This window comes from Xiphophorus couchianus, chromosome 8, assembly GCF_001444195.1.
Source record: "Xiphophorus couchianus chromosome 8, X_couchianus-1.0, whole genome shotgun sequence".
Classification (NCBI taxonomy): domain Eukaryota; kingdom Metazoa; phylum Chordata; class Actinopteri; order Cyprinodontiformes; family Poeciliidae; genus Xiphophorus; species Xiphophorus couchianus.
The window spans coordinates 12,992,148-13,012,544 of NC_040235.1; the positions used below are offsets into that span (position 1 = coordinate 12,992,148).

General features: G+C 36.1%; 1 protein-coding gene across 1 annotated transcript in view; it reads right to left on the reverse strand.

The window, feature by feature from the left end:
* The window catches only part of il11ra (interleukin 11 receptor subunit alpha), a 51,504-nt gene extending 32,282 nt beyond the window's left edge, over positions 1–19,222 (reverse strand). The window contains exon 1 of the mRNA XM_028026120.1: positions 19,056–19,222. The gene's annotated coding sequence lies outside the window, so the exon portion shown is untranslated. The remainder of the gene's footprint in view (positions 1–19,055) is intronic.
* Positions 19,223–20,397: the final 1,175 nt, after the last annotated feature.

Below are 20,397 nucleotides of genomic sequence, written 5' to 3' on the forward strand. Positions count from 1 at the left end.
GGCAGCACGGCCGAGCGGAAGCCAGGGCTCGACGCCGGTAGCAACCGTTAACACGACTGGACAACACGAAAGACAGAACGCACATTAGACGAGGACCCGACAGAGATGCAGAGACACAGGTGACATTAAATACACGGGAGGGTAATCACAGAAACGAGACACACGTGGGAAACAATCAAGGGGAAGACAGGACAACACAAAGACTCAGGGACACAGAAAACTCTAAATAAATACACAGAAAACACAGAACATGACACAAAGATGGTTTTGTGCATAATTTTAAATGACCCTTTTGAGGATTTAATGTGATGCTAAGCAACTCTTATAGGTGAGAATGGAGTAAGATGAGCCATTTTTCAAATTTACATCAAGGCAACCTTAGTTTGGTGGCTTCCATTGTCTGCTTCTGCCACTGCAGAGTCAATTGGAAAAGATTACAATGACTAATCTCTAACCAAAAGTAAAGCTTACATAAAATATTCAATATTCTACATTGGTCAGCTAATGAAAGTCACACACTGTTTCACATAATCAAGAGTGTTTTGCTTACACTGTATTTTAATTACAAAGTTGGATAGGTGTCAGAGCTGACGTCACAACATCTGGAAGGTCAAACTAGCTGCTGATGCGAGTCCCTTCAATGGTGCATTTCAAATCCAAACATTTCTGGGTTAAAGTGTGCCTCGAGTGAGTGAAAAACCTAATGTCACCCTTGGGTACATGTACACTCATGAGAACACATTCAAAAGATAACTCTCAACAATTAGGAATGTCCCAATCCTACCTCAGTTTTCAGAGTGAATCAAGTAATTGGTATGGAAATCTCTGAATACACCCAACTCCTGAACCTCAATTTTATATTAGTTGCACTGTATTACAGAATCCATTAAAAGTTGTCACATGCCAACATGTCTACAGATACAGTTTTAATTAGAAAATCTGACCATTTCAATGGTCATTTCTAAAATGTAAGTGGTGCTGAAGGTGGCATAGAACTGCATTTCATATCACCAATGTAAAAAAAAGTAATTTCAAATACAAACATGAGACACCATAGATATTTTGATCATTTGTTACTATGGGAAAACAACAGAGAACAAGATAAACAGGTTATTCCCTACAGTGTAGAGCTGTAGGGGTGTCAAGCATTCTAAATGCTTTTATTTTATTATGTTTTATTGTAATATTTGTGATCTGCTATCTGAAAATACTTGGATTGGTAGGGGGCAAAAAATTCAGATTGTAATAACAGTTTTACTTAAGATTTTTGAGTCAACAGCTCTACAACATAAACTTATGCAATATATTATGTAACACTATATGCACAGTGTTACTGAGTAAATCAAATCAAATTTTATTTGTATAGCACATTTCAGCAGCAAGGCATTTCAAAGTGCTCTACATCATATCAAACACAGAAACACAATGCAACGTAGAATCAACAATCAAAACATGACATTAAGTCAGGTTCCATCAATAAATTTGTAATTGATTACGTTTCAAATACAATCCTAAACAGGTGGGTTTTTAGTCGAGATTTAAAGGAAGTTAGTGTTTCAGCTGTTTTACAGTTTTCTGGAAGTTTGTTCCAAATTTGTGGTAAAGTACGATAGTAACTGATTCAAATTTCACAACTAATGGTGCTCCTCTGCTGATTGAAAAAAAATCCCGACATTTGTTATTTTAAAATTTTTTCTTTGATTATATTTCACAGGAATTTTATTTATAAAAGTGAACATTTCTAAAATAAAGCCAAGAATTAAACTGGATGCTGTGCATATTTTCCCTTTTCTTATCAGCATCCCATTTCTAATCTAAAATATTTGCCTTTGAGGCACTTAAATCACACATGAAACTGGTGGAAAATTGCTTGTACAATCATCTGACAAAGAATCAGATCATTGGGCAAATTTGTAATTTGGCAGGCATTTTACACTCATGGCATTACAGCTACAAAAAATAGAACCTGCAGATAACAGTCCTAAGATTGTCAAACTATGCAGTTATGATGCTGAAGTAAAGCAATGAGAAACAGTTTGTTTACAAATAGATATGAAAGTTATCATCCATTCATTCCCGCTCATCCTTTCACAATCACAAATTCCTTTCACATAACTGATAAGAATTATTACATAAATATTAATGACCAGCTTTAGCAACATCACTATGTTCAAATAAAGAACATATTTGCATACCTAAAGACAGACACATACTTTGGGTTTTCTCTATCTACCAGGTCAATTCACAATACAGTGCCCACAAAACAGGAAATAATCAAAACTGGAAAGTCATAGATAAATATGTCCAAGATGCAAAGATTGACATGTTTATTGGGAGATAAAAATATCCATATGTATGGGAAAAGAAAACAAGTTTATTTTTCCTCCTTGGGCTCATTTTAATTTGAGTCCTGATATATGTGTGCTTCACTCCTGACTACCAAATGACCTTTACAGTACCGACAAATCTCTCACCATGAGCCGAGCAGGAAGGAAAACATGGCAAACATACACCCAAATTACATAAACATGTTTGGGCACACACCCACACAGACCCACACGTGATATAGCTATCCCTCCCCCCCAACACCCACACATATTTCAGCTGTCCCACACACACATATACACACACACTTGCACGACCCCTGCTTGCTAGAACCATGAGTCACTCTGCTGGGAACTCCATGCTTTCCCCATTACTACAGACTGGATGACTGACTGTCCTGACATGTTGAGGAAGACAGGTAGAGTTTAGCCGCTAACAGAAAGACAATGATGGAAATAGGCAAAAAGAGGAATAAAAGACAAAAGGAAGTAATGAGAAAAAATGAAATAAAGTATTTAGAAAGATAAGAGGAGAAGAGACAAGGCGGAGTTTTACTGTATTTTATCTCAGGAAGTCGGATGTGAACTGGGGTAAAAACATCTTGGTTTCCATTGTTGCATTTAAAGATTGACAAAGCCTTGAGGGAATGGAAGTTTTATTTTTATTTAAACTTATAAAACTTATAAACTTATAAATCCTCTCTTGGATTAAAAGTAAGAGCAGCATTAGCTATAGCGCCATCCTCCGGCAGGACTATGCAGCCTCTTCTCTTTGTATCATACTATTGTTTTCTAGAGGTTGCTTTTTTCTCCCTCTTTAGATTGGTTCAATATGCTTCGCAAAGGAATGTAGACCTAGTAAGTGGAACAAAAATGTAAATCCCAGGCGAAAATAAATATGAGAGAGTTGCACTTTCTTCACTGGCAGATGACTGCTCGCTCATAAATACAATTGGAAGAAGAAAAATACACAGATGGTGGTAGAGAATGGTTGTAATGAAATCTACATTTAGTTTAAATAATAGCAGTTCTTCTGCATAACAGACGCTAGATTTAAGCAATTCTATAAGTAGATGTTTATTGGTTTAAAATGAATTAAATGGTGGTAGGTTAAACATCCAAGAGGTGAAAGAAATTATGCATAACTGAGGAGTTCTGCTGGCATCTTTCCTAAAAGACGGTCTTCAAACGGGGTAATGAGACACCAATAGCTTTCTCAGCTAACCATATCACACCTCAAGTTCTCAAGTGGCATTCAGAATGATGCCGAGAAGCCTCGGTAAAAAGAATGCATTTCACTTTATCTTCCCTTGGAAATGTATTTTCAGTTTAGATTTCTTGGCCGCATGTACTGTATTAAGACACAAGGGGATATCTAGAGAAATTCCCACAAATTTGGTTTTGCTGACCGTCCCCACAGGGATGTACACTGATGTACAGATCCAAAATAAGTTCAGTAGCGTTTCGACAATGTGGGACTGAGTATTGTCCACAGACCAACTCATGAACTGTTCCACGTCTTCTCTGTAGTTCATCCTCATTTATGAATAGTATCACTCTGGCTGAACTATGATAAATACTCAATGACCTACTTTTCCTGAATCTGTAAAATAATCAGTGGCTGAGTACATATCCCTGTGGGACTCCACTGCTTAGTTTTCTGAAACACACAGTCATTTAGTTTTTTGAAAAAGACATCCAAAATCCTGTCTGAACAGACAAGGTTTCACTTTCAGCTACTGGGAACAAAATCTTGGCACCAATGTCCATTTTCTCCTGGAGTGATAAAATACTGCACATGGCATCCAGTAACATGATGTAGTGTGAGGAACGATCTCATTAAAAGGATCCACTGCACTCCATTAAAATAGCTGACTGTGGTTTTCATAGCAATATGGACAGCTTGATATAACATCAGCTCAAAACTGTGCATATTCTATTCCTTGTTATGATATCTAAATATATCCATATGTTTTTGTATATTGTTTAGGAATATTCTTTACAGACACTCTTTAAGCTTTCCCTCTATCTAGAAAAAGTAGGTTTTTATTGCCCTTTTTGTAACCTTTGTTGTGCTACAGACAACTAGGATTTCCCTGTAAAAATCTACCTCCAAGTCAGCAGCAGTAGAATCTTTCAAAATGTTAGCTGAAATATCATTTGGCCCTCAGGCTTTATGCAGGTTGACCCTTCCCATTCAGCTCCAGTCAGCTGTGAATGGTCTCAACACCTGCTCACTATCTTTGTTTTCTCCCCATGGCTGTAAACACAAGGTGGTATATTTTATGTCTGGCGAATGAGCACTGGCAACTCTTTTTAAATTATTTAAACACAGCCAAGGTGTCGATGTTGTATCTTGTTCATTTATGGAGGACATTGGAGACAATTACTGTGACTCAACTTTTGTACGAAAAACAGTGTCCTGAAATATTTCTTTTTCCTGTTTTAATGGTTTCAAGTGACATTCAAAATAAATCTGAAAAAAAAAAGTTTTTTGTAGACAAGTGTAAGTCTGAGTGGCAGAAAGCTTTCTGAAGCACAGATCAGGCTAAAGAATCACACAGTGAACAACCGTCACAGACTCAACATCTCACTAAATCTAAATAACACACTTACAGACAAAATCACATAGTTGAACCCCTGTAGAATCTAAAGTGAGACTACAATTAAGGCAGACTTTGGGGCTAACGGATCCTAAAAATGTCAAGCTGAAGTGAAATCTCAGGAGACTTTCTGACTTTTCAGTGAAACCAAGTCAGCAGAGCAAACATGTCACATTTGAACTAATACAAAGAAACTTTAAATTCTTGCTGCATATATTCATTTTACAGAAACAAAATCAACAACCTCACAGAGTTCTTAGATGGCTCGTAGAAAGCAGATGCAACACAATTTGCAATGATGTTTCTTTCAGCATGAACAAATGTCCAATTACCCCTCATCAGACTGCATGGCTCCAAGAATAGCGCTGGCTTCACAGGGAGCAGATTATCCAAGCCTGAGATGGCACAGGAGATAGAAAGGCTGATTTACAGAGCACCTCCATGATTTGGTTGAAGCTTGTTGACTTTAAGATGCTTGGTGTTTGTTTGTGTACGTGCATACAAGCGGGGGTGAGCGCGTGTATGTGCTTGTGTGTTGATGGGATCCAAGAGAAAGATTAAAAGGACTGTTCATGATCAAAGGCAGAAGCAGATGGAGGGTGGAGTTTAACCAGAGAACCCTCTACATGACCACACTAGTTTGAGGTATTAATCTGACTTCGAGTTCAGAAGTCAGGTTCCAGGCAAATCTGCAGAATTTTTACTTCAGTAAGAATACACTGCAACGTGTTTGCACCTGCAAAGATAAGTTCTAATTTATATATTTCTTTAAAAACTCTTTTAAAACTACAACAGTTTTAAAAATGAAGAATTACATGAATGTAAATTGATAGAAGCTGGGCTTGATTCTAATTTATTTTATTTTTTAGCACAAGACTGAACACAGGTGAGCTCAGTACCATCGCCCACTTTAACTTTATCTAAATCTTAAGGCAAATGTTGACACAAGGAATAGACTATTTAACAAGAAACAAAAAGGAGGTCATATGGTCATCAAATACGTTTATCATCAACCAGAGAGGAACGCTTCTCTTCTGTGATAATTTGTGGATGTTTAAAGTGATTTACAATTAATTTTTCAACATTTTAAACATCCATCCATTTTCTGTTCACCCTTGTCCCTAATGGGGTCGGGAGGGTTGCTGGTGCCCATCTCCAGCTACGTTCCGGGCGAGAGGCGGGGTACACCCTGGACAGGTCGCCAGTCTGTCGCAGGGCAACACAGAGACATACAGGACAGGAAGCCGGAGTACCCGGAGAGAACCCACGCATGCACAGGGAGAACATGCAAACTCCATGCAGAAAGACCCCGGCCGGGAATCGAACCCAGGACCTTCTTGCTGCAAGGCAACAGTGCTACCAACTGCGCCACTGTGCAGCCTTTTTAAACATGTTCCCTTAAAGTATAGTCTTATGTAGCCATTTAGAAACTCTAGGGGACGGCTTTTTAAATTATGTTTAATATTCATTAAAAACATCTGAGTGTAGATGTGATATGAAAAGAATGAATGTACTGTAGATGTGGTATGAAAAGAATGCATTTTTTCAGGCTAGATGATTCCTCACCACAATCTAAAACAAATGTTAATCTGATTGCTTTACTGGCTACAGTAAAGATCCTACTGAAGCTGTCTTGCCAAATGCAGTTTTTCCTAACACTGTTGCTGAAATGATCTGATTTCTGTTTGACAAACAACCTTAACATCTGCTGCAAAGCTGTCATCAGCAGGGCCTTCTCTTTGTCTGAAAAAACATACATCTAACAAAATATTGTCGGCTGAAAATGCAGAGGCCATCATACATCAAGCCAACAAAGCTGTCGCTGGTTTTTGACATCTGGAGTAAAACAGCACTCAGTTAGTCATTTCTGATTTACTGCAAGTTTGGAAAATCAAACAAAAGTGAGACTCAAGAGATTACAACCTGCCATGAAGCGTAAAAAGGAAAAAAAAAAAGTTGTAACGCGTACATCAATTCTTAATGAGAAAAAAAAAATTATGAACTTAGTTGTTTATTATAGAGAAAGACTGGATGGTGAATGAAATTCAAATTGGTCGACTTGTGACTGGTGGGTCAGAAACCAAAGATGATCTGTTTCCAATTAGTAATTCTACCGTGCTACCATATCAACAAAACTCTTCATATTGCAACCTGTGGCTGAGTGATGATGAGAATACTGACAGTTTGCTATTTTTAGTATTGGTGAGGTGTTCCAACATGAAGCAAGAAGAGGCACAGAGACGTCAGAGGAAATCAAGATGACAGAAAAGCTGAACAGAGTACAACACAATTGTTTTTTGAGCTTTCAATTGTTGCCTTGAATAATGATGGTTTTGGAAATTTAATTTTACCTGTTTTCTGTTAAACATCTGTTATTGCAACGCTAACTGTGGCAACAGGTAATATAACAAATTGTAATTGATTAACATTAGTCAAGTCAAAGCTTTCTAAAAACTAAAAATCAGAAATCTACCACCAAGTTCAGATCAAAAGCTTTCTAATAATTATCTGTTCAGCAAGAGAGAGGATACAGTAGACATGTCAATTTACATAATGTACCTCATCGGTTATATAATGCAATAAAAGTGTCGCATATGTAGCTCAGTGAGGACAGAGAATCCACTATTGTGATACTGCAGAAAAATAACTATTGACAGAGTTTAGTTCGAATCTTCTTAAACTTGGAAGGTCAGAGAATAAAGAGTGCACCCACACCTCCTAAAGTACATAATAACACCTGACATGAGTCATCTGAAAAGCATCAGAGTGCAGCAAGTTAACGAACACCCGTCAATCTGAACACCAAAATATCACACCAGCGTTATGTTTAAATAATGTCTAGCTGCATTTTAATGAAATTCTTCCAGATAAACCATTGACTACCACCTAAAATAGCTGACAAAACCTAAAAAGCATACATATTTTGCAAACATCCATCATCCCCAACCTGTAAAAACAAAACCGGTTTATTTGTTTGCAAAAATTATTTGAACAAATAGAGCCGTAATTCTACAACAAAGCAACACCGGTGCAGCCGTAACTTTATACTCATTTGTTTTTGTCACCTGTCTGCCAAAGCAGATATGATCATCATGCTCGATAGCATTCATTTATCCTTTAAGTGTGTCAATGCTCCATAAAGACAACAAACACAGACAGAGCTAAAAGAGAGGGAGTAGACAGATGCTCAGTGCTAAGAGGGAAAGAGGGCGAGAACGACAGAGGAGAGAGAGAGCAAATGTAAGAAAACAGAATAAGACAAAAAGACAATAAAATATAACTAGGAAAAGGGGAAGTACCACTGGAGTATCATGCACATACTAATGTACTGTATGCTGAATCACAGCACACATTTTCCACCTTTAGACATGCTAGCAAAATCCAACTGACTGTCACATAACTTAAACAGACAAGTCCATCAAATATACATCACCACCAGAGTGAAAACAGTCACTTCCTCACAAGAAGGACACATGAAGGAAATATGGTTACTTCTTAGGGAACTACTATATCTGTTATCTATTCACTATTAGGCACTAAAATAACACTCTCTGTAAAAGAAGCATGCACATATAATCAAGATTATTAGCAGAGAATCTATATGGGGTTTTTCTTTCTTTCAGAAATTGTGTGAAGTTTGCCTGTTCTCAATTCACATACTACAGCTTTGCTTTTATTGTGAATCTGATTTGTTTTCTTTTTAATCACTCCAGTAACATAGTACAATCTTTATAGCGACAATAAATGAGATTAATTCAACACAGGAAAATTTAGGTTTTACAATGTTGGCATAATAGTTTTCAAAGTCCCATCTGAATCAGTATATGAATGAAGGCTTGCTTTCTGTCAGCATTGAGATACAGTTTTAAATTTACAGTTTTAAAAGCACAATAGTTTCTCACCAAGTATTTTACACAATTTAAAGTCGGATTGAAACAATTTTTCGAAAGGTGCTCAAGAAAACAAGCTTGGTGTTTTTCATAAATCTATATACTATTCAGAAGTTATGGTTTTTCATGCAGTCACTTGTTTCTTTTCACAGTAACTGTGCTCACACAATGTTTCAATAAATGAAGTGTGGTGGAGAAAGACTGAGAGGAAAAAGGCCCAAAATGTTGTGGGTCTGGCACTATATCAATGAAAAGAAAAGCCAGCATATTTTACAATAAATCAAATTAAGTTTGTATTGTAGTACAACATCAACAATAACTTTACAACTTAACAATATTCCTGTTATTAAAAAAAGACTGTGTCCAAACTAAAGAAGCGTCACTCATAAGTTTTAGGCAACCAACTATAGCAGATAGCTAAGGCCGTCTGCTACCTGAGCAGATAGCCCAACTAATCATACTGCTAATATCAGCCTGATTCATGTGTCATTCATTAAGGAATGGGAAAAAAAGAAGTTGTACAGCTCAGCATAAGAACTTGAAATTACTATATTTAGAGAGAATTGGTGCAGTCTTTGTATCAAAATAGTAAAAATTCAAAATAAACATGTTACCATAATAATTAATTTGGCAGATTTTTATTAGATTTTTATAGTATGAATAATTGCCAATTTTCTGTCTTAAAAATAAAATTAGCATGGCAATGAGGGCAGTGGTCAAAATAAAGCTCACAGAGCAGATGGTAGCATACTGATACAAAATTTAAGAGATGAGAGAAGAAAATTTGCATTTATGACAACCAATTTCAGCATTGTCTTACTTAGCAAAAATACTAATATCAAATGTTTTACAATTTTTGGAGTCTTAGTTTCAATGAAATGTAGTTTTACTGTTGCTCTGAAATGAAAAATAGTTTCCAGAAAAAACAAAACAAACAAAAAAAACAACAGGAATCCCACCGAAAAAGCAATAAAAATAGATAGATATGTTATGGTCTTTATAGACTTGAATATGCAAAACACACTTCCTCTTCTGCACAGTTGGGACAAATGTTGCAAAGACACACACAAGCTTACGTGTGTAGAAACATGCCTACAATTCCCACGAGATGAAAATTTATCTTTGAACTAAAATAGCAATTGAAAGTACAGCCTTATTTTGTAGTGTATCGAAATAGTAAAGCATACATCATACTTTCTAAATAAAAATGAACTTTCCACCCGTGAGAATAGGGTTTCCAGTTGCTATTATGTTACATAACAACCAAAACTATGAAATGAAAATTTTAGCGTGGGACAAGTACAAATGTCACTACAGGAAATGCTAATGAGAGACTTGAAACCACAACACAAAGATGAATAAAAAAAGCTCTAGCTTTGACTTGTCCTGTTAGCTCAAAGGTCCACAGCCTCCGTCTGAAAATATACAAGAGTAAGAAGTCTTCAATGACAAGCCTGAAAAAAAGTTTTTAAAATAGAAAATTTCAGAAATGACAGTAATAGTAAGCAAGACCACCTGCAGGATGAAAGTCAATACCAACAAACTGAACAAATCTGTTGCATTTTTGCCTGACTGTTTAGAAAAACAATCCTGTGTTTGCTTTAAGCTGGTCTGGTAAATAACAGTGAACAAAATTTGAAACCAACACCCTCGACAGAGTTTTTACATTAAAGACTATCTACCAGAGGTGGGGACTCGAGTCACATGACTTGGACTCGAGTCGTTAAAATCACGACTTGAGACTTGACTTGAAAAAATGCTCAAAGACTCGGACTTGACTTTGACTTTCATGCCATTGACTTGGGACTTGACTCGACTTGAAGCTGTTTACTTGAAAAGACTTGATATTTTTTACTCAGTCTTAAAATTTAAAACACATTATTTATAAAGTGGCGTCATTAATTAATGTCACTCATTCCGTATCAATATGCGCAGACCGTCACTATGGTTTTCCTCTCTCCTTATGTATGTATGTGTACGTAGCTGCAGCACAACCAATCAAATTAACAGGATTTGGACATTTAAAAAAACGCGACAAAGCTACAGAGCTCAGGGAACGAAATACGAAATAACCGCTCGAATATGCTTCCGCGAGTAATTTCTTTTGGCTACGTAGGTTATGAACTTTCGACTAAAAAACGAACTGCAACTTGTAAAACATGCAAGAAGAGAATATCGGATGGAGATGCCACGACGTCCAACTTTGTCCGGCATTTGAAGCTTCACAAAGATCGGTAGGTGGCACTTTTCTTTTGCTGTAAGATAGCTGACTTTAGCTAACTTCGTGTTAGCATGTGTACTCCGGGTTAAATTGGTGATTATTTACCATAAATCCGGTCCTTCAAATGCCTCCACAAATAATGTGCACCGTGTTAGCTCAGGAAGCCGGTGGATAGTGAGCGGGGCTCCGTAACAGAAAGCAGATTCTGGACCTGAACACAGGGAACAGAGTCTCTCTGTCCCATCATGATGATGAGCCGGGTCTAGTATCATCTAAGGATGGTTGGTGTATTTGAAGACATCTACGTTGGGAAATTATATTGACAATATATTGTTTTGACAGGTCAGAGAAAAGAGGAAAAAACTGCTGTTATGGTTCTTTGTATTGTGCTGTGGAAATGTCAGCATTTTCGTCTTTTTTTATTGAATATCAAGTTTAACAGAACTGCGCAATAAAGTGGTCCAATTTAAAAATGTTTTTATACTTTGTGTTCAGCTACACATGTTCTATCATTTGAGATAAATACATATTTTAAAACGAACAAATGGTCTATTATTTGAATTTTATGTATAATTGCAAATTATAAAAAAAAATAATAATAAAAACGACTCGAAATGACTTGAAATTAAAGGTTCCTGACTTGAGACTTGACTCGACTTTTGCCTGTCTTTACTTGAGACTTGACTCGGACTTGAGGACAAAGACTTGAGACTTACTTGAGACTTGCAACACAGTGACTTGGTCACACCTCTGCTATCTACTGTACATATCTTGAATAATCTATCAACTTGGATCTATTTTCATTAGTTCTAATATATATATATATATATATATATATATATATATATATATATATATATATATATATGTGTGTGTGTGTGTGTAAAACCTCTCCGGGAAACTGTCTTACTTTGGAAAGTGCTTATCTTTTCTAGTAATTCTGTTTCAAGGCAACAGACAGGGAAATCTCACAAAAGCCCTTTTTGTTTTAAAAGGTGATAAAATAAATCAGGGACTGTCTGGATTTCAGGGTTTTTCGACTATATTAAAAAAAAAAAAAAAAACTGCTTCCTGAGTGGAGGCCGTTAAGTAACTTATTTCCGTCGACGTGAAATAAATGCATATTTATTTACAGAGAAAACCTTCCTTCATTCACTTAAAACATAAAGCCACACAGACATAATATAAACATAGTTTATGAAATTTTCCATTAGTTCAATTTAAGACCTTTTATCAGATCAGTGTGCTTTGTAAGAACTACATGAATTATGAAATGTAAGTCAACCTAATTTCTTCCTTATGCAATATCTTATTATGTAGCTAACTTATCAACTGAAGTTAGTTAGATGAACCTTTGTGTATCTAATGTGTCCTGGTGTGTGTGGCTAAGTCATGGGAAGCAATTGATTTTGCTTTTATGTTACAGAGTTGCAATGCATTTTACACAAGATGCCAATTATGGTTATTTATAAGAGTTTCCCCCCACAAACTATTGAGATCTGTATATTCAAATCCTGAAAAAAAAAATCTGAACTCTTCCACTATAGAAACAGGTGTTTACCTAAACCTAGAATGTAACACTCCAACATTTTCATATCTTCCAGCTGCTTCAGTCACATATTAATTTAAACGTAAATACAGAAAGCAAGCCAATAAAAAGTAAGAGTTCGAACAACGCTGTGAATATTTTGGAAATGTGTGTTGTTCGTACCCTGGCAACAATTGAACTTTGAAAAATGAAACTAAAGGTGTGAAAATACCTCCTGATAGAAGTGGAATCAGTAGGGTTAAACCAAGCCAACATTGAAAAATGGAAAAACATCTTAGTATAAAGTGCTTTGGTGTCTTCAGAATAGCTTTGAATACCATAAACCTCACTATAAAGAGAAGACTCGTCTCTTCTAGCCCTTGAAAGTTATTGCTATTAGATGTTTTATTAAAATTTCTTGCATTTATCCAAAATTTCATTTGTACTTGAAATTGTATCTTTTGTTAACTTTAACTGACTAAAACATCTTCAACACATTACCAAAGACTATTTTTAGGGATAAATTATTTACAATTCTTCCTCTATGCTCTCCACTTTGAATCAGTCCTATATCCCAGACAGTCCTTGTTCAACTTGTCTAGATTTGGGGTCTTGATGTTGACATTACTTTGGGCTTTGAGAATCAGATCACTAACGGCATAAACACCACATCATTCAAGCCAGTGTAGAATTTTTAGAATAGAAAGAAAAAAGCTAAATACACTATTTGAGAATAGCCTTGGTCCTGTTAGCAAAACCAATGTATCCCAAGGTTTTAAAAAGAAAATAAAAAACCTTATTTCATGTCATTTATCTGGACTGTAAAAGAGGGACTGGCTTTTTTACAGCACCAGCCCATCCCCCTCATGCCGCCAGTGTTTTTATTTAATTTTAATACTTTTAAAATCTTATATTTTAAGTTAATTTAAGTTCATCAAAATGCAAAAAAAACGAGCTTTGAGAAACAAGTCCTGAATACTTATATACATGTAAAGTGAGGCTGCAGCAAGCTTGCGAGACTTGACAATCTATTCTAGAAGCAAATGTTACAAAATTATCAATTAGTACAGATGCATTTCCTTGATAATGGAAATTCCTACCTTTACTTAGATTTTCAGAAAACAGTCAAAATTTCCAAATCCAGAGAGCTTTAACGCCCAAAGGAAAATGGCAGAACAACTCTGCTACTCTAGTTATCCTTCCTGTTATCTGCTGTGCCTTGCTCTCTAGCAGCCTGCATAAACTACAAACATTTCTCACTGAATTGAAGAAAATATAATTTCCTTTTAAACAGCCTTTAGTAGCTCAGTACTTTCTCTGACTTTCTGAACAATTATGAAGACTGAAAATTTTGTACTTTACTCAGTAACAAGTTGGAAGTTGGTAGCACTTACGATGAAGACTTTACTGATCATATAAAAGTATAAAAGTAATGGAAAGGCCAACCACAGCCAAAATATTGCCATAAAATGACTGAAAAGTCCAATTTATTAAAGTATCATCCTTAGAAGGAGTAATATACTACTACAAGTAGTGTGGTGAACACAACAAGAGTTGTTATAAAACAGCTCAGAAAACCCAGAAGCGACTTGACTCTGTGGCTTATAAAAAGCTCTCCAAAATAATAAGGTCAACAAACAAAAATAACGAGGAACTCTTTGTTAAGATCGTTTCATGAGTTAACAGAGATTCCTTAAGGTTTGACTGAAGTAGAAACTGCATGAGCAGCAGCACAGAGGGATACAGACCCCATTCAAGGCCCCTTAAAGTTGGTTTAATATCAAGGGCTGGCTCTTTTGTTTCTCCATCTCTCACATACACACCAAGTGCAGTATGGCCTCAGACCTGGCACGCTGCTCTCAAGTTCTTGGAGCAGATTTCTCTCTAATTTGGAGTTGATTGCTGTGAGCCCTCTGTGAGTGACTAGTGAAATATGAGTGTGGAGCGAGTATGGAGGCTTGGACGTCGTTTAGGGCTGTGTGCATTTGATTATACGAGTGTGCAGGCACAAAGCCACTGGCCAGTCTGAGTTTGTGTCTTTACATGTATACTGTACGTGCTTGTGTGGAGCTTCTATCAAGGTCTATGTGGAGCCAGAGTGTTTTTTTTCCTGTGCATATGTGGTTTTTGGCCAGAGCTAGTGCAAAGACTCAGAGCAGTCTGCAGGGAAAGCGAAAGGCAAAGCTGAATAATTACGTTGCTAAATCCAGAATAAATTATCTGGAGGTAAGTTTCAATGAAGCAAGTTGTTCCAAACTTTAACTAAGGTAAATAAGTCAGATAGTGTCCTTGTGCTGTCCAAATCACACTATTTGTTTAAGACCAATGTCAGAGAAAGAGAGGAAACTCATTGTTTTTACAGAGAAGTGCATATTACGTTTAATCCTTTTCTGTGCCTCCTGTGTTCTTACTGATTTGTTTCATTTATTTTGCCCATTTTGAGAGTTTATCTTAAAAAGTACCGTAACAAGTAACCAGAGAGAATTCTTTTGATGAAAGTCTTCCAATGAATTACTGTAAATTCAGAAGGTGACTCAGTAATTTTAGCTGAACAAGTTCAGAATCCCTCCCTGATACAAAACTGGATTTTGCAAAATCAAACTTTAGTTTTAGTTTTAGTCTCAAGATCTCTTGATATTTTTTTTTCTTTGTTTGGGTGTTGGAGGGTGTAGGTTTGTTTTGTTTTGGTTTAACTAATTAAACTATCATCTTTAAAAATGGTGTAAGAAAATGAACGGTCAAGCCTTCAGATTTACTCCTACCCTTACCTCAAAAATTGAAATAATAATAATAAAAAAGATTTTAATGAATAAAACATTTTTTTATTTATACAATATAAAATTTTTTTGTTAAAATACATGTTTACAGAAATGAAAAAAAAGATATTAAAATTGCTTGAAGCTCTTCATTTTTCTACAGCCATGTCTTGTAATGCCATTGTCAACAAACAAACATCTACCAATGATACTCAGAATAAGGTGGGCTGTTGAAGATACACCAGACTCTTCAAATGTGGCCTTCAAAGGATGCAGCCTCTGAATTTGGATGCAGGCCTGGTTAGAAAACCCTTTCAAATTCTTTTCTTTTTTGAGGACTCTTATAAAGCCTGTACTTGTAACTAATATTCTTATTTTAACTACTTCCAAAGTTTTGTTTTTCCTTTTAGCCTCAGTGTTTGCATGTAAAAATACCCTAAATGTTTCTTACTTTAGAACCAACCTCTTAGCCAAAGGCAAACATTTATTTTTACAGTCCAGCATGTTTAAGATTAGATTCTGTTGAAGGACGTTCCACATAGAAATCATCTTAATTCCATCGTCCAAATTCTAAAATGTAACGAAACACAGAATTTTTCTGCTACAGCTTTCCATCTCAGTCGGAGCACCGGAATAAAGAAGGACTTAAGGAAAGGAACAATGGAATAACTGTTTTTCCAGCCGTAGCCAGCACACACACAAACGTATCAATTGACTGACCAAAGTTTTCTTGGATGTGATAAAGTTCCCTAGATATGCTCTATGGATTCATCTCCTCTGACTCACAAGATTCCTCCATCCAGATCAGTCTCTCCCGTGTTAAGCAATTCAAGTTTCTGAGTGTCTTATTCAATGACATATAGCCTCGTCTGCAGGATGCAGGGATTCCTTCAGCCTTCCAGGCAGAAGAAAGAACTTCAGCAAAAAAAGCAGGCACATTTGGATGAAATAAGCTTTCTCAAATGGTGAGGCGCGCCGAAGTGGAGCTGCTGCTTTTCAGTCAGTGGATGTGGTAAGGGAATTTGATCAGGATTATTGTGGAGCACCTCTCTTTGGATAATTTCCTGGCATGTTTTGTTGGGAGGAGACCCAAAACCCAAACTTCCAGGGGTGAGTATCTCTTCTAGCCAGTAAGCACCTTGGGTCCACAAGAAATATCTGGATAGTGTCACTGGGTTTAGGTCACTGCCACAACCCCATCTCAAACGGTATAAGCAGCTTCAAGACAACAGGTGTAAATGGGCTGATTAACTTTTCTACAGCTGACATAAAACTTAAACTACAGATTTCAGGGTCTGACCAAATATCTAGCTTTTTTTTGACAAATAGTTTGTAATGAAATGATCATTGTTAAGCTTCATAGCTTTTTATTGACTGTGCCTTTTTGTGTTTTACTACGACAAAGACGTTCATCACCAAAATGAGTTACAAGTGATCGAATGTCAGCTACAAATTACTTCCAGGGTGTTGCCTCTTTTCTCTCATCTTTCAAAAATTAAGCCCGCAGTCTGAGACAAGTGAAAAATTATTTATATGGATTATAAAAACAGCTGGGTAACCCTGGGAAAACTCAAATTCACCAATCTTGAATTTATTGTATGTGCACAACAGAAAGAAAATGAAAGACATAATTCAAGAACTTGGAATTCAAATCTGAAGCTAATTTATTGAGAACACATCACTGTATATTGCAAGCACATTGTTCCCGACCATACATTGAACAGTACCAGAAACCGGACCCGGTTACCGTATTTGTGTATACACACTTAGCAAATAAAGAACCCTCTGACTCAATTTCAAGCTGTATCATTTCTTTGAGGCAATGCAGACGCGCCTGCTGTATAAACACAAGCGTTCTGACGTCACATAGCAAGATCTGTTGGTCAAAATCTAATTTTATCACTGATGGGTCCAGTTCCACATTGAAATCGTACGCCTTTATTGCAGCTAGAACTTTCCTAACAACATTACCCTTTAGAGGAGTAATTCTACACCATGAACTTTGACCTATATGCTCATATTCATTAGAAAACATTGAAGAAAGTGCCATAAATCAATCTAAATCAAAAGAATATATCTTCCAGCAGTTTGTCCTATTCTTTTTATGACTTACCTTCCTGCTCTTACTCCCAGGACGCCCCCAGGGTTCATCTGTCTGCTTTTTTTGTGCTTGCATTCCTGCCGTACTCTATTTAAAGACTGGATCTCTGCACTGGCACAAGGAATGCACATCTGCAGCAAGACCCCCATGCCATTGTGTCTATCATTCTCACAGTATTTGTGTCTAGTTGCATATAGAGTTTGCAACTCCCGTGCAGTAGCCCTGCAGGAGCTCTGGCCACACAAAAGAATAAATATACAACCAGAAAAGAGCTGAATGGAGAGTAATCTTGTTTGTTGCATCAACAAGTGCATTTGGTTGATTTAAGAGTCTCATTTATACTCTGACAAGAGAGCATCTGCACTTGAGAGCTGGAAACCAAGAAAGTAAATGAGAAAAAGCAGTGGTTGTGCATAGGTCAGCGTGACAATACAACATTAAGACAACCTTAAGGAAAAATGACGTTTTTAATTATTGGCAAGTCTAACGCTAGGAGTTTCAAGAACATCCATTCATTGTATCATATTATCCATTATCATTTTGTTTCATTCTTGTTCCAGACATAGTCACGGCTCGTTGTTTATCTTTTGGTCCAATAAAACTACGTTTTATTTACCTAAAGTCAAGTAGAGTTTTAAAATGGCCCAATAGTTTTTTTTTTTAGTATTTAGATAAATAACAATACCTAGTTTGATAGATAAGTAGATACTTAATTAATCCATGCAAGGTCCAAATTCAATTAAAGAATTATTAATGTGGACGGTTTAGAAACATATAATTATAATTATAATATTTACTTTAAAAGATTATCTATTTTTTATTGTTGAATATAACTGTACTGTAACAATCATTGTTATGGGTGAATAAAAAGAAAGCTGTAAGTTAATCTGACATGTAAAAAGATAAAACTTTACTCAAAGACCAACTGCTCAAAGTTTATTGGCAATGTATACAAAAATACATTTGAAATAAATTATTTAATTATTTAATATTTAATGGTTTTGTTTTACAAATTTTCAGTTTTCAAATTGCATTTAAGAATACAAATCACTCACCTTTTACAAAGAATATAGCTCTTATTATCATTTATCTGTTTTTTGTTGTTGTTGTTTTGTTTTTTTAACCTAAACATTATCTGGGTTTGATTGAATTATTTTATTGTCATCAAAGACTGAATAATTAGGGGGTTTTTTTCATAACTTGTACTAATAAACATTAAAAAGTTACGTTTTTCAACCAGAAGTTGTTTATTTTTAATAAATGTTTTATTAACTAAAAGCGTTTTTTTACGTTTAAAGTAAAATCCAATAAGAAATAAACAGTTTACACTCTAAATAAACACTTGAATAAAACACATAAAAAATATATTTTTAGAAGTTGGCTTGTTGTGCATTATAATGTAGAAGCTAAAAACTTTCAAATAAAGGGAATTATTCATTGTCTAAAACCCTAAACAAAAAGCGAGCCAACACAAGCTAGCATCATGACATACCGCCCCACAGAGCAACACATTTCCCTCCTGTCCGGCGGAGAGAGGCGGATAAAACTTTTCGCCTCCCCCCCTCCACACAGCCACAGCTTCATAGCCGCTAATCCCGTTCTCTCCTGATTCACAACCCCCGGCAAACTCACCTTGGACAAGCTCCGTGGGTCAAACGGGCATTATTATGTTGTCTTCTTCCATGGCTGTGACTTCGGCGGGCAGTTCTCCGAAGAGAGAGAGAGAGAGATTACAGTCGGACTAGTTGGTTCAAGAGCGACACACGCGATGAGACGGGATGAGAAAGAGTTGGAGGAGGAGGGCAAAAACGAGGTCAGCGGGATCCTGCTGTCTCATTGGAGGAGCTGGTTGTAAATCACCCGAAAGAGTGGGCGAGTCCTAACTGTAAAGGGATTATCGAGACTGATCCTAATTCAGAAGTTCAGTGGAATGGGAAAACAAGCTGGCTGCTGGGAGAGAGAGAGAAAAAAAACATAATAGTTTCAAGATTTTTGTTTAGTTTTAGCAAATACATGTTTTGAAATTAAACTTGGTGACACAATGTCAGCTTCATTTTGTATAAAAATATATTTTTTTAAAAATGGCAATGACCTTTATAAAAAAAAAAAATACAATAACTGTAATTAGTTAATAAGTTGATGGTTTATTAAACTATAATTTGTGGAATAACCATGCAATATATAACCTCAGAAAATATTTAAAAACGGAAAGCAAGATCTGGGTTCAAATACTAAAAAGAGTAAATAACATGAACGTAAACCCCATTTGTTTAAATGTCCCTTAGCCACGTTGTGACCCTACTACACCCATTTTGTGACTATAATCCAAAATCTGGTATACTTTTGTTTGACCATTTGCATTTCTTATCAGAAATAGTAGAGCTTAAACTGCTGGATTTCTTGAAACTGATCAGGCTTTTATACATGGTCCATAAATTTTCAATAGGGTTGGGGTTTGGGCCATTCAGGAAGCTTAATGTTAGTGCTGTACCCATTCTAAGACAAGTTTTGATGTGTATTTGAACTAATTTTATTGTTGCACCTTAGGTGCCAAAATTATAACCATTTATGCAGTGATTCAATGTTTAGTTGAATCTCTTGAAAACCAATAAATACAACTTCTGATTTCAAATATTAGAATACTGCACATACTGCCAGGCATGGTGATTGTAGCAACATGCTGTAAGGTTATTTCACTGCCCGCGGTTTTGGAGTATTACATAAAGTGGGTGCAGATTGAAGGTAGAGTACTATGTTCAAATTCTTCACTTTTGCAGAATCAATAGATAGCAGTTGAAACTTGTAAACAATTGGGTGTTTCTGTTTAAACATCCAAACAAACATCAGAATTGGAAGACTAAGCTTCTTCCCAAAATCCCATCCTTTGCCTTATTGAACTGTACATCAGCTAATAGTGACTAATAATGTACTTAAATCACTAATGCACAAATACTGTCTTCCTGCAGGTAAACCT